We start from the raw sequence: 16,041 nt of genomic DNA, 5'->3' as shown, positions 1-16,041 counted from the left end.
AATAATTGTTTTTATGAGCTCTGTCACGAAAGTAAATAACGGAAAAAATATTCTAAAATTCGAAATTCAATAAATACGAGCTATGCTTAAGAAAAAGAAGGAGTAACTTACTAACCTGAGAAATTTTGAAGCAGAAAAACTTTGTTTTTCCTTTTTTTTTATTCACGTTGAAATTTAAACTGCTTTACGTTGCAGTAAAAACTAAACACTAAATGTGTTTTTTTTCATAAATTTTCTTTCTTCAAACAGGATTCCCAACTACTGTGTAAATTATTTCTTGAAATATGGCTCATATTTTGCCTATAAACAATATATTAGTTGATCCCAAACATGAATGCAGTGTTGAAATATTGTAGAGTTATGCAACCTTTAAATGAAAGAAATGAGACTAAAATCTCCAAAAAAAGTTGAAATTTCATGCTAAAATTCTTATAATTCATATAGTTTTAAATTAAAAAGTTTTGATTCAGCCTTTATTCAATGAATACATATGTGTTTTGAAAGTTATACTATTTTAGTCATTGAATTTTTTAATCGAGAATGTTGACGCAAAAATTAAACAATTTTTTCAAATATTTAAGAAAAATATTCATATTATAACATTCTTGTTCGTCATATTAAAATTTTCCATAAATGATTCATTGAAACGCATTGAAAAACTATTGCTTCAAATATCATGAATTTAAAAGAAATCCCTCCGTACTTATTCGAATGCTTTAAATAGAATGTGGAATTTGCTAGTCTCGCTTCTAATGAAGAACTTTTTAAATTTTATTCATCCATAAGTAAAAGTAATTTACTGAGAAAAACCATAATAAGGTAAAATATGCATAAAATTACACACCCCATTGAATGGTTTTTATTGTTTTTACTCTCTTTTTTTCCTTTTTAATCACTTTATATATATATATTGTTCTTTATTCGTGTTTATTATTTTTCTTTCCAACAGTTTCTGTGTATTAGTAAGTTTTTTTTCCTTTGAATTTTTTCTAATAATTTTTACAAAATAATTTAGTTCTTATTCCATTAATAATATTCAATTTTTATCATTGCACTTTTTTTTTTTTTTTTTTTTTGCGCTTAGAGGCATTTACCAAATAATTTTTTACGATTTTTTTCTTGCAATTTTATTTTTTTTTCCTTTTTTAAATTTATTATTTTTGCTTTCTCTAGTTTTATGATTTTTTTTCGCAAAGTTGAAGCAGTTCCTATTTTTGATTTTCCTGTTGCTGATTTTTCACATATTAAAATTTTTCTTAGAATCAATCTGCAGTCTATTGAAATGTAATTTTCTTCTTTATAATTTAATCCTGATTCTTCTTTTTTGTCTGTCTCTTTTCTAGAAATCTTCTAGTAATGTTTGAGTTTCTTTTTTATATGGAAGTATCTACTATCATTAATAGTATCAAAAATGCCGGAATACAAAAACGAAAAGATACTGATTGGGAACGAGACCCATAGGAGCAGCAAACATTTTTCCATTCTTTTTATATAAATGAATCTTTACATTTATTTTGTTCAGCTCATTTTAAATATTTCAAGTTCAGATAAGATTAATTTTTAACAGTGAAAGGACTATGTTGTGTTCTTAATATAAATTTATATTCTGAATTCTCCTATATTTTGCAGGATAAGCAATAGCCAAGTTTCAACAATGGAAATGTCTTTAATATGCCATATTTATTTTTAAGAGTTCGTCAATCCTTCCTAATAATTGTAATGATTCATTTTGATTTGAAGGGTGTAAAAGAAGTATTTTAGCAATCATTTTAATATTGTATTGACCAAAAACTGCAATATATTCTTATATATTAAATATATTCTTATATATTATAAAATATATTCTTATATATTTTATAATACGGGGGTCTAAAATGTGTCCGACCTTTGGCCAGGAAAAATATATTATTTAAGTGGCGAAATTCGGACACTAATTCCCTTCACACTCTTAGCTTTCCGATCCTTCCACTGCCGAAAACACTCCTGGAAGGCTTCTGTTGGAATGGTGTTCATCTCCTTTATCGCGTTCTGCATTATATTCTCTCAGCCGAACATAAACAGCTCATCAGCTGATGGATTTATCTTAAATTTGAAGCAGATTTATAATGTTATTGTAATAAACATATCAGATATTCTTGAGCTACAATTACACGAATAGAAAGACAGTTAGACAGTTAGTCTGATGTTAGAAGCTGTCTACTATTTTAAGCAAATTTAAGATATAATTAAGGACAAATGACTGAATATACCAAATTTCAGTCACTCAGCTTGTAATATTTTCGAATAATCGAAATTCAATGCAAAAGCAAGGGATTTTTTTTCTATGAAAGCTTTGATTGCTCCCAAACGATTCGAAGTTTTAATTTTAAAATAGGTGACTACATTAAAAAGCAGTCACCTATTTTAAAATTAAAACTTAAATTTTTGTAATTAAATTAAAAAGTAAATTTTTTGCGAAATTAGGAATTTTTTTTATTTAATATTCTTAATGTTTAAACAGGTTTCTTTATAAAAACCATTTGAATTTGGTTTCTAAGTTTGTTCTTGAGGAAGTTACATTGATTTTTATATTTGTATTATCATACGTTTTAATGCTATTTTACATCTTTAAATGCTATTTTTTTCTCAAATTCTAATCTATACTTATAATAAAGCTCAATGTGTGTGTGTGTGTGTGTGTGTGTGTGTGTGTGTGTGTGTGTGTGTGTGTGTGTGTGTGTGTGTGTGTTGGCACTCTACAGGCAAGGTCATTTGACATACAGCTATCAAATTTGGTACATGTATACCTTAGAGGTCGGGAATGTGCACCTGTTGTCCCTTTTTTTGAAATTTTAATTAGAATTTTAATTATTAATTAAAAATAACTTTCCCGCCAAAAAAATCTTCCATTTTCCCCACCGCCAACTTTTCCGCCAAAAAAATCTTCCATTTTTCCCACCGCCAAATGAGTAAGAGTTCAGTTGTTGTTTTTTCTCCCAACAGAAATGAGTCGGGTTAACGTTTTTCGGCGGATTATTTCAAACGATTCTGTTTATTTCCTTAATGTTTTATGCATTTAAAATTAAAGATTGTTAATTAATCCATGTTTCAGATTCATTCTGAAGTACATTTGAATTAAAATAACACAGAATAAAGGAAATTAAAAATGTATAATCTGCATAGCGTTACCCCAACTGGCGTAGAAAAATTCACGCATTTGCGTTACCGTAATTGGCGAAGAAAATTCACGCATGCGGTTCTGTTCCGATTGTTGCCATGGCAACAATTATCAACGGACGATTTAAATTATTTTTAGGTTAGTTGCATGCTTTTGTAAGTAAATTGTATTTATGTTATATATTTTTTATATATGCTTATAGTTTTAAGTACATCGTTTTTTAAGTAGTTTTTTTACACCTGTTTTCGACCGATTATTTTAAACGATTCATTTTATTTTCTTACAGTTTGATGCATTTAAAATGAAACATTGTTAGTGAATCGATCTGTTCATGATGAATCTGAGAAAATTTTGTTGACAAATTCTTGAGATAATACATAAATTAAGAAAGATATTCTTTAGTGCCCGTAAAGTTTAAACGCTCTGTGACTCTATTATCAGTAATCATATTATTAAAAAAATGCTTTGTTTCAGTAAAAAATATTATTATATTAATTGCATATTAATCATTTACACTTTGATTTAATGTAAAGCATAAATTCTACTGGAGCTAACAGAAAATTAGAGAGATACCGATTACGTTATGACTTATGGTCTTTATAATATTATGAATGAATTGAAATTTGAAATTTTGAAATATTTTAATGAAGAAGCTATTAAAGTAGGAATCACATAAAATATTTAACTATTAAAATTTTAACGAGTATTAAGATTGGTGAACTGGCTGGTCGCCAAAGGCGGCTAGTCTTTAATAAAATGTTCTTACGAAATACCTCATAAATAAAAGTCTAACGTATATTTTTTTGCTCAAATTTTGTATATTTGCTCAATGTCATGCATGGCAACTTTGCTCAATATGTTTTTCAGTCCCTGAACTAAAAAATAAGTAATCTACTCATTTAGAAATGTTTTATAGTTGCTTTAGTACTTCACTATGTGAAAAAAATGGAAATTTCTTTTTATTTATCAGTCGAGCTCTAATATTAATGGTTTAGACAGAAATACAGCCTACTTTTTGCTTCATTAACTAGATAATATATTCCTTAAGCTACCTGCAAAATTTCAATCAAATAATTTAATAAACCTTTAAACTAAAAGATTTATGCTTTATACCTCTTTTTAGCCAAAAAAATGTTTTTTTTTTCTAATAATAAAATTTTTTCGCCACTTAACTTTTGCATATTTTGATTTCATAAATGTTTTGTCAATCTCTTTTATGCGAATATTCAAAAATAGTTCTATTTTCGATCATTTTTCCAAAAATTAATCCCGTAGGTAGTCATATATATTAAAATAATTGGCAGCATTAACAAAATCTTTAATGAATCAGTCTAATACATGAACTTGATGTTTAGATAAATCACAAAAGGTGCCTTCTGCTAAATTAAAAACTCAAGAATATTTTATTGTAATAAAAAAAAGTTAATTTTCTATACATGGTAATGGTTATTTGTAAGTATAACGCATGAGACTTGTAAAAGCCTTATCGAAACCAACCAAAATTAGTTTTCATCTCCAAAATGTTTTTTATTCATTATATTCTGTTTACATATTATTACGAAGTGGTAAAACGTATCCCTGACATGCGAATTTGGCGACCTTGCTGATAAAAGTTGGTGACTTGGCTAGACATTTGGCGATAAAAGGAATCTTTTAGAAGAATCCAGATGGTTTGAACATTATATCACCGTGACCAGTTTTTCCTTGAAGCTTGGAGAAAGTTCTGGAACTTTCCCAAGGTGACACCACTTCCTGTGGAAAGACTATTTAAAAAGCAAGCACTCAAGACCGGGAAAAATTTGGAGGATTAGACAGCAAGAAAGCTGCAGAACTAGCGATTAAATGCGCTGCGTTATTGCTTTTGATTGGCGTTATTCGTTGAAATTGATATTTCCGTTGCTTAGTTACTACCTGTTCACCTGTTAGTCTTCGTGAAAATAAAGAGCTTTATTTTTGTAAGATCCTGATTATTAGATTGTCTCCAAAAACACCCACAAGGAAAATTTTGTAACAATATATTCAATTGGGATATAAAATTGACAGATTTTAAAATTTGATCAATACATCCACAACTTTCTTTCAGAGTTAAAAGAATAACTGTCTTAGAGTAAAGATTAAATACTTTTGATAGTATAAAGTATTATGTTTACAACTATATTCATGTAAATAGCTTGAAACCATCATTTTTCATAAACATCTGTCTCTCTTTATCTTTTAAATGTTTTCCTGAGGTAGTCATGCTTTTATCTATGAATCTCTCTCAAACAAAATCTCCGTCTCCGGCAGAAACATAAGGGTTCATATTTGAAGATCACCTGGATCGATAAATTTCTAATTAGAGCACCATCCTTCCTTTCAGGAACATTTCTTCTTAGTCGCATTTTCCTTATTTTGTTTTGGAGTGTGGTTAATTATCGATACTGTCGTTCAGTTCATTCATAATCCGTTGACCTATAGTTCTTTGTAATCCATTCAATAGTCTTGTGACTTTAATTAATATGTGTTGAGTCAATTTTTTATCTGTTAATACAGGATAAAAGCTTTTGGTTCAAATCTATTTCTAATATGTTACAAAAATAAACTATTTTTAAATGAATTTCAAATGCTTTTACTACTTTAGAATTATATTTTATTAATATACAAATATTTACCTAAGTAATAATATCTTGTCAATTTTTTAAGCAATACACTCTTTTAATCAAAATCATAAAGCATATAACTGCAGTTATATATTTTTTTTCAATTAGAAGTAATAAATGATTTTGAAATTAGCTATTAGGCTATGGTTAGATTGAATATCCAGTCTGTATGTATTTTTCGTATTTTACTATAAAGAATTATTCCATTCTATATAATCTATATGGGATTATCTTGATCTTTTGATCTATATTTTGATTCTATGCATTAGCAAACTAAGATGAAATTGACCTGAATTTGCTCCCTTTTAAAATATAATTTGCACAGTAAATGAAAGAAGTATTTTAAATTTAGAATTACTTTTTGGGATAGTATTATAAATAATAAAATTAATTAACTATTACTTTTACATTCAATTTTATTGGAACTTTAAATTTTTCTAAATGAGCTTGTAATTTGTGAAATTGTAATTTTAATTTGAGTATTTATTGCGCGCGCGCGCGCGTGTGTGTGTGTGTGTGTGTGTGTGTGTGTGTGTGTGTGTGTGTGTGTGTGTGTGTGTGTGTGTGTGTGTGTGTGTGTGTGTGTGTGTGTGTGTGTGTGTGTGTGTTAACGAATAACCTTTATTTGCACTATTATTTGTAGGTCGCTCTTGGTGACTTTTATCTTCTTGTTCTAAATGTATAACTCTAGAAATAAATTTTTAAAATAGGTCATAGTTCTATTACAAATCATTCTAATAACTAGTTTTCCAAAGTTACGATTGCTTCCAAAAACCCTCACTTCAAAGCCTATTTGTTACATTACAGAATACATGCTTATAACATTCAGATGAATATTTTGCGATTTTATGCGCATTGTTTGAAATGCAAACATGGATTCAAAATAACGCTGAAGGAATATCAATTTCAGTAAGAGAACTGAATCCTTTTATAGCAAATGAAATTAATTATTAAAATTTTATCAGAAACATTTATTTAAACATGTTTTTATTAATCAAATTTCAAAAGTAAAATACCAGTTATTGAATCACAGTGCCAAACGACTCCAGTTGCTTTCTAGGCAATATTTTTCAAAGTAAGGAATAAATTATAAATTATAAGAAATGTTATAAACTGAATTTTAACGATGAGACAGAAAATAGTTTAGTAAAGACATTTTAACTTGAATTTAGATATTTCTGTTCAATAAATCAATTTTCTAATATTTTTACTGAAATTCTTATACAGATTAACACATTATTGTCGAAAATTAATATGGTATGCATTTTAGAGATTAAAATCAAATGACCCACACACATAGTCTACTTTATGTTTTATTTTAAACCATAGCCCGATTTTTTTCCAATACTAATATTTTTAAAATGTTTCTCGATTCTTTAATTACAAAAAATAATCTTTTTAAAATCTTTTCTATTTATAAAATAATAATTTGCATTTAATTTAGGTAGAGACCGTTGTGAGCAGATGATAAAATCTGCTCACAACGGTTTCTACCTAAATCTTCGAAACAAATTTCCCCTGAAGATTCGCTATGTAATATGCATTTCATATCATTCCGTTAAAAATGAAATCTTCTTCTTGATACAAGATAAAAAATTTATTATGTTTATATGGTTTTTCGTCATAATACTACGGATGGTTAGATGTACTATGGATGTGCGGTTTTTTATCTTAAAATAGCATTTTTGTGATTTTCTCTTTAAAATTCCAATATTTAGAGATCATATTTATGCACAAATCAGAATCACCAGCAATTCACCTGGTTCAATCGGCAGAGCATCTTATTTCTAATTGGTTGGTCCATGGTCCAACCACGATGTTTTATCTCAAGACTGTCATTCTTTTGTTTAAAATGTTATCTATTGCTTATCCAAGATCTGTGAGGTTCTAGATCTTTCTTAAATATTCAAATTGGATTGTTCTCGAACTTTCTATGCCTGTATTAAAGCTGAGTCCCATCAGTGATGGGTAAATTCTCAGTCTAGTGCTGTTGTGAGTTGCTTCGTCCTAATAAATCTAATTGTTTAAACTAACGAAGTAGTTCTTTACATCTTCATGACAATATCTGTAGAAAGTTTTCTAGTTATTAAATTTTTTAGGAAGAAATTTTATCCATGCAAATGATTTCTTTGAATTATTAAATTTCGATTCGGCAATTTCATTTGTTCTACTTCGTTTTGAATTGATTCTTCTATCATCCTTTTTTTATTTCTTCCAATTACCATCTCTTTCTTTTAGAAGGATATGTTCCAACTTTCTTGAAACTGAATACTTAATCTCACTCACATAAAACGCCTTAATTCTGCATTCATTTGCTATTGGAAATTTCTTCTCGTGGCAAATATTTAAAAGATAGTATTTTAGTAACCCATTCCTTCCTACAATTCAGATTAAATTTAATACACCCCTATTCAGCTTACTTTGGAGGGACAAAAATTATTAAAAACTGCAAATCGTAGCAGTGTGCACTTTATAACAGGAAGAAATGAATGACACAAAAGAAATTTGACTCCACATTTCTTAAACCTTACTTCAGTTTTTATGATCTTATTAAATCAATATTTAGATCATAATAAAAGTTGTTAGTACCTATTAGTCTGCTAAAGAGCTTAGCATTCTATAATAATACCCAATATGATTACTATATTATGTTTATATTAATATATTATGTACGTATATTCCACTTTTCAAAATAACTGGATCGAATTCAACCATATTTTGCACTCATTATTTAATACAAAAAAAAATTCTATCAAAGTTTAAAAAATTATTTAAATATTTAATTAATTTGAAATAATCAAAATTTTTCTGAAATAATTTCAGAGCAAATAATCATACTTTAATACCATCTCAAATTCAAAATTTTATCAACTCAATGATATCAATTTCATTTTTGCACATTTCTTTCAGTTATTATTTTTAAAACTTTAAACGCATTAAAATTAATGATAAGTTTGAACTACTTTATCCTTATTTTAAATTTCTGTTTTTATTTCATTACATATCATTTATCAAATTTTTAAGATTTCAAAAAAGTGATTTAACCCTTAACTGGGGAGGTGAAATTTTAGGACTTAACTGGGGAGGTGCGGTCTACGAAACCGCATTTCATTTACACTCAAATTAAATTTTTTAATGAATGTATTAGTATGAAAAACTGCAAATATATTTTGCAGATATTTTTCTTGATATATAGATATGTTTTAGAAATTTTTCAAAATATATTATGATTGAAAAAATTAATGCGTTGGAACATACATTTTCTCCTCAAATTACATGTTACAATAAATAATATTCTTGAAAAAGTATATTACTTTTTACTTTTTAAATCATATTTATTTTTACAGTATATGAAGGTATATAGAAAACAATATAATGTAAAAATCGGCAATTATATGAAAAATAAAAAAATTGACAATAGGTAAAATTGGACCTTTTTTTATCGGCTTGTGTGACTTTCATAGCGCGGGTTTCAAGGGCATTTTAAACATACAGGTTAAGAACTAGTATAAAAATGAACCTATAAATTATGTATATATATCTCTTGGTATATTAATATATTTTATAAATTTTTCAAAATACATTATCACTAGAAAAATTAATTATGTTTGAACATACATATCAAAATCAGTTGAATGCGAACTTTCATCGAAAAACTCTTCTGTACAATTATTCTTATTACTAAAACCACTTTTTGCTTCATTTAAAAGTGTCTGGAGCACTGCTTCATAATAGGATCAGTAAACTGAATGATATTTCGGGCCCACGTTTTAGTGCCATCTGTTAAGCCTTGTTTATCACTGGGACACTAACAGGGAGATGCGGTCTTAGAAACCGCACTCGAAGAAATAACTGAATTATTTTAAAAAGCATCTGCTGAAATCGGTTGAAAACGTGCACGTGTATCGAAGGTCACAAAACAGGAAGCTACAGGGTCAATCCATTCAATTGACCTAAAAATAGAAAAGGGGAGACAGAAAATCCATCGCTAGCGGTCTTACAGACCCCCAGTTAAAGGTTAACGATGTTTAAAAGCAGAAATATAAGTCAATCGTTCAAACGGATACAAAAAAAAATTTCATTCTTATAAACAAATGAAATAAATGTTCGATGATAGCAGTGGCTACAGGGCTATGAAATAATAATCAATACTTGGACTTTTTTCAAAAAAAAATTCTGGTAAAATTATTTCAAAAAAATTACATCATTTTAAAATTAATAATTTTTTCTTTATGATGGTAGCAATCTTACTGTTGTGCAATTTTTCTTCCAGTTGCTTTAAATTTTTTAGAAAATTTATTACAAATGATTTTGAAATAAGAAAATTTGCAAGTATTCCTTCACTGGCAAAGTTAAGACTTTGAACTATTCTACGGCATTTCTTTTTTATTTCTCTAATTTAATAATACTATTTTTTTAATTTCTCTAATATAATACTACTATTTTTTTAAAATTTCTCTGATTTAATGCTGCTATTTTTTTTTTAATTTTCCTAATATAATGCTACTATTTATTTTTATTCCTCTATTGTTATGCTGCTGGTTTTTTTTCAATTTTTTTAATGGTTTAACATTTTGAAAAGTGCTTGGATATTATATTTCATACAGAAGTAGTTTCCCCCTAAAAAATATTATACATGAAAGGATATTATCCTGAGGAAACCCAAATGTATTAACTAATTATTTATAACTATACAAAGAATATTAATACTAAGCATATCGTAAACTTAGTTATTTTTTTTAAATAAGTTATCTTTTAAACAATGTGTCTACAAGATTTAACATAGCTATCCTTTGAAATCTCTCTTCAAGTTTGTTATGCATTCTGCTCCATTTATGTTCCCATGGCAACCGATGTCCTTCATGATTTAGTAATTCGTTTGTATCCCTTCAGCTATTAGCGTAAATGGAATTTTAAAGCCATCGAACTGTTTCAAACTCGTATACGAACACAAAGCTTTTTACCATAGAAAGTTTTAGGGCAATTTTAATAGTAAAGATGATGAATCCAAAAATATCGATAGTGCTTATGGAACAAAGGTCTCCAATGAAGACTCCATGATAATAAATTGTTTAGGAAGCTATCTTTATTGTGTGTTATTTGTTTCTTAACAAAGAGCTCTGATTAAATTGAAGCATTACATCGTCAATAAAAATTTAAATGTTCGAATGTGAAAATTCGAAACAAATTTCTGATTCTACCTTTAGGGGTTTCTACAGAAATGACGAATTTGGCGACAATACCTTGAATCTGAAATTCTTGCACAAGCTGCATCCAAATGTATAGTTTGTTGTTGATGTTCTGTGATGAAATATGGAATATATCTCATGCATTTGATAGTTTGAATTTGTATCGAAGATATGTAGGCGTATTCATTATAATTAAAAGATCCCATGATATTAAATAAAAAAAATAAAAAGAATATTAAGACACATGCTTTCTTAAAATTATATTCTGTTTAATCAAACATAAAGAAACCAACATTTGGAATTTTGGTTTTAACTTATTTTTATTAAAGCCTATTTCAAGAACGTTTGTTCAGTTACAAATATGGAAACATCTGCAAAAATACGTTAGTAAAATTTTAGAATGATGATTTATAATAATAATGAAGAAAAAAAACTAAAACAGTTTCAGACTAGAATTTTTAAATTATACTGTGCTGAAACATGAAATGAAATTATATAAATATATGATCAAAACTCGGTGTAAAATAAAGAAATTTCTATAAATTCCAAAAAATAGAAAGAATTACAACGAATAAGATTATCATTGTGGTCAATATAGATCAAACCAAATTTTTTAAAAAATAAATGAGGCCCTGAATTTATGACGGAAATTTTAGAAAAGCAAATTAAAAATTAATTTAAAAATTTAACAAAAGCTTTTTAAATATTATAAATACTTTTTAAGAATTAAATATTAAAGATAGCATATTATTTTAAATACTAAACCTGTAAACCAAATTTTATCTCTAAGACTCTTTAGTTTTGAAATTAATGGGTTCACTAGTATTGGAATATCAAGACATGTAGAATTCCTCTGAATGAACTTCGTTCAAAATTTTATAGAAATCAACAAATGTGGCATAAAATCCAACTACTAAATTTCTTTTGTCTAGCTAAAACCGTTTATAAGTTTATTATATTCATTCACAAATAGACAGAATTCCCAAAACCTGTTTTTCGAATTCAGAAAGGTAAGAAACGTGGAGATTCGTCAATTCTAGAGTTCGAAATCTTTGGCGATTATAGAAAATTTTGGCGATTATTATTTGGCGATTTTGGCGATCTTTGTAAACTAGAATGTAAAAGTTCCATTGTACAATGGTTTAAGTCCCAGATCGATATTTTATTTAAAATGTTATCAAAAATTTTAAAATCGAGTTTTCCTGTTATACATTTTGTAGTTGAAAATTTTGCAGATTTGTGTTTCTATATAAAAAGAAATTGAAAAGAATGGTTGCTTAGAATTAACAGCAAATTCTTAGCATTTACGAAATAAATTCATCCAAAAATGAAAATCTTACAAGAAAAATTATTATGATAATTAATACGCTGTTAGCTCTTCTAGTATTTCAAAGCAATAGGTGATCATTCGAAAGCTAAAAAGAAAGAAATGTTTATTTCTATATAATATAATAACTGAAACCTAATTGAACCCTTTAAAGGGCCATTTTTTCTAGTCAAATTATGTTAAAATATTTTTAGGCTTGAAATTAGAATAAGAAAATGGATTCATTTAGCATATTAGATAAATTTAATTTGATTAATTAATTAATTTGGTTAATTAATAAATAAGTGACAAACTAAGACACATCATTTTGTATAAGATAAAGAACTGAAGCATCTAAGTTTCTGTCTTTCTAAAAAAATGTGTCAGAACTTATGCCAAACTACATAATTTCATACAAAGATTGATAAATTTGGTGGGAAGCATACTTCCCACGGCTTTAGAAAGGGTTAACATAAAACTAGCAGGAATGAACGATACTTTCTCATATATTTTCCAAGATGTTTTTCCCTTTCTCTGCTTAAAATTGTAAAACTTGAGTAAAGCCATGATTTATAAAACCGTCTATTGTTTACCATTACATGGCATTGATGAACGATAATTACGAAATGTGAACCTTTGGCATTTGATTCAAGCATTTTTCTTGAATCTATAGCGAGAGTATGCATTTTCAGTGTCTTTTTGGAGACCAATTATTACAAAAACGTGACATAAAATACAGTTGTGATCATTCGATACCATACCAAAATTCATTGATTTAAATCATTGCATTTATGGGTTATTGCTTTTACATGCATACGAAATTGCATAGAAACAGACAGTCAACACTTTGACGAAATTGTTTCAAAATTTAATAAGTATCCATATTTTAAATATGAAACCTGCCCACGGAATTTTACTGCCTAGGTCCTTGTAGTGTTACCGAGTCCATTAATAATCGTAAAGCTGAACAAATAGACTTCCTGTGAATGGTTATCTTTAAACATTTTTTTTAAATCTATAGATTTCGTCGTTTTTGTTGTGTGTTGTGACTTATGGCACTTCACAAGCCCGCTGACAGTTATCCGTCAGCGATTTAAGCCGAGTGAGCGTCTCTTGTTTTTTCAGTAGTGCTAACTAGAGCCAAGCGACAACTACGACTTAGCTACTTCATGCGTCGTATTCGCTTACACAACCCCTTTTTACAGGGGAGGGGGGAACATTCACACACTTTACAGATAGAACACAGAAGAAGAACAACCATGCCCGGACCTGGACTCGCACCCGGGACGCCCAGATCACGGGGAAGAAGATTTCTTCGTAATTTTAAGTAAGAAATTTAAGCTGTCTAGCTTAAAGTGTTCTTGAGTTAATGTTCACATATAGATAAAAAAAAACCTAACAGACAAACATGATCTCAAAAATGTGTTTTTCGGATTTAGGGAGATCTAAAACATGGATATTCGTCAAAATCTCTATTTGGAATTTTTTGACGAATACCATATTTACTCTGTGCTTAGCATTCGAGAAAATAAAAAGAGAAAAAGGTAATTCCATTACTTATATGAACGACCACGAGACCTTATTACTACATATTCAAAGGAAGGAAAGCAGAAAATCGATAGTCTTCGATAAACAGATGGGTATTTTGGGTAGCAACTGTGTTATTTTTGGCATAGATCAGCATGTCGCCGGTCGTGTGAGGTTTTATTTCCTCCGTTTCTATTTTTATAACTAAGGTCTTGTCATCATCTTTCATAACCTTCCTTTGTTTTGGTAGGAACAAAAAATTATTATTGTGGAAATGGATAAATTGGAATTTTAAGCAGCAAAGGCCTCTAATGCCAGATAGTCACAGTTAATAGATGTCAAAAAAATGTATAGTTTAATAAGTACAATTTGCAGGAGGCCCTTATGAAAAACGATTTTTCTAAAACAAAGTTTTAAGAAACAATATATTTACTTATTTATTTTACTTTCTCGTATTCGTAGTATAGAAAAAGTGTAGTAATCGTTAAAAAATTCAAACTTGAGATTTTGATTAATCTCCAAGTTTTAGATCTCTCTCAATTCGAGAAATACATTTTTGGGAAATGCTCATTTATCTGTCTAACCGTCTGTGACAAAGATAAATCAAAAACGCTTTGAGCTAGACGGATGAAATTTAGCACATGATCTTTACACTAAATTTGCAGATTTCTTTCAAATTTTGTGTGAACTTTGTTCAGTGGAAGTTCACCTGTCTGGCTGTTCGAATTTAAGTTAACACGATGACTGTAAAATAAAGAGATGATAGATGAGATTCGGTACACAGATTTAACATCTATAGTGTAGGCATCTTCCTAATTTTGAGCCAAATCCATCAAAAGTGGGGTTTTTTTGTCTGTCGGTCTGTACTTTGAGACACATGTGAACGCAATAATTTAAATATGCAGTGACTTTAGTATGGAACTACAAGTGAAATTTTGTGTCAAATCTTTGTTTCAATCGATTGAGAAAAACGTGTCTAAAGCACAAATTCGATTTCCGTATACTATTAAGGGCATGACAAGGATAAAATGCAAAAACACTCGCCAAGGATGACACGATAGATTCTGTAAGAATACTAAATTCACGCAAAAACACTCGCCAAGGATGACACGACAGATTCTGTAAAAATACTAAATTCACGCAAAAACACTCGCCAAGGATGACACGACAGATTCTGTAAGAATACTAAATTCACGCAAAAACACTCGCCAAGGATGACACGACAGATTCCGTAAAAATACTAAATTCACGCAAAAACACTCGTCAAGGATGACACGATAGATTCTGTAAGAATACTAAATTCACGCAAAAACACTCGCCAAGGATGACACGACAGATTCTGTAAAAATACTAAATTTACGCAAAAACACTCGCCAAGGATGACACGACAGATTCTGTAAGAATACTAAATTGACGCAAAAACACTCGCCAAGGATGACACGACAGATTCTGTAAAAATACTAAATTTACGCAAAAACACTCGCCAAGGATGACACGACAGATTCTGTAAGAATACTAAATTGACGCAAAAACACTCGCCAAGGATGACACGACAGATTCTGTAAGAATACTAAATTCACGCAAAAACACTCGCCAAGGATGACACAACAAATTCTGTAAAAATACAAAATTCACGCAAAAACAGTCGCCAAGGATGACACGACAGATTCTGCAAAAATATTAAATTCACGCAAAAAATTAAGGTTTCGTAACAAGTGTCATACAATGCGTTCTCTGACATCACAAGTTTATTAGAGAGTATGCGAGAAAGTTTTGAGGAAACTCCTCCCCCTGGCTAAACAATGTAATTGCAATCAACAGTTGCGTTTTTCATTCAACAAACGACAAAGAAAAGCTATTAGATGGAAATACCTAGGGCTGCTGTCGAATGTTCTTATAAAAGAGTACGCTGAACGAAGAACAATTACCTCTTTGTATAGAAATCTAAAACTAAAACATTTGAAAATGAAAGATGAACAAATTTTTAATGAAGTGAAAGATGCAATGTCAGGCAAAAAATATGCAAACCTATTAAAATGAGAAGCACATTAAAATCATAAGATTTGACTGTGAGATTTGCCAGAAATGTAAATGTTTGGAGCATTCTAAGCATATTTCCTCGAACTGCAAATACATAATAAAGTATGATTTTTTTTTCTTTTTTATAGCTAAATTTATGTTGTTTATTTCTATAAAGCTTCTACAGTTTTGAATTATAAATGA

The sequence above is a fragment of the Argiope bruennichi genome, chromosome 7 (assembly GCF_947563725.1).
Source record: "Argiope bruennichi chromosome 7, qqArgBrue1.1, whole genome shotgun sequence".
Lineage (NCBI taxonomy): Eukaryota > Metazoa > Arthropoda > Arachnida > Araneae > Araneidae > Argiope > Argiope bruennichi.
Note: the sequence above shows the minus strand (reverse complement) of the source record.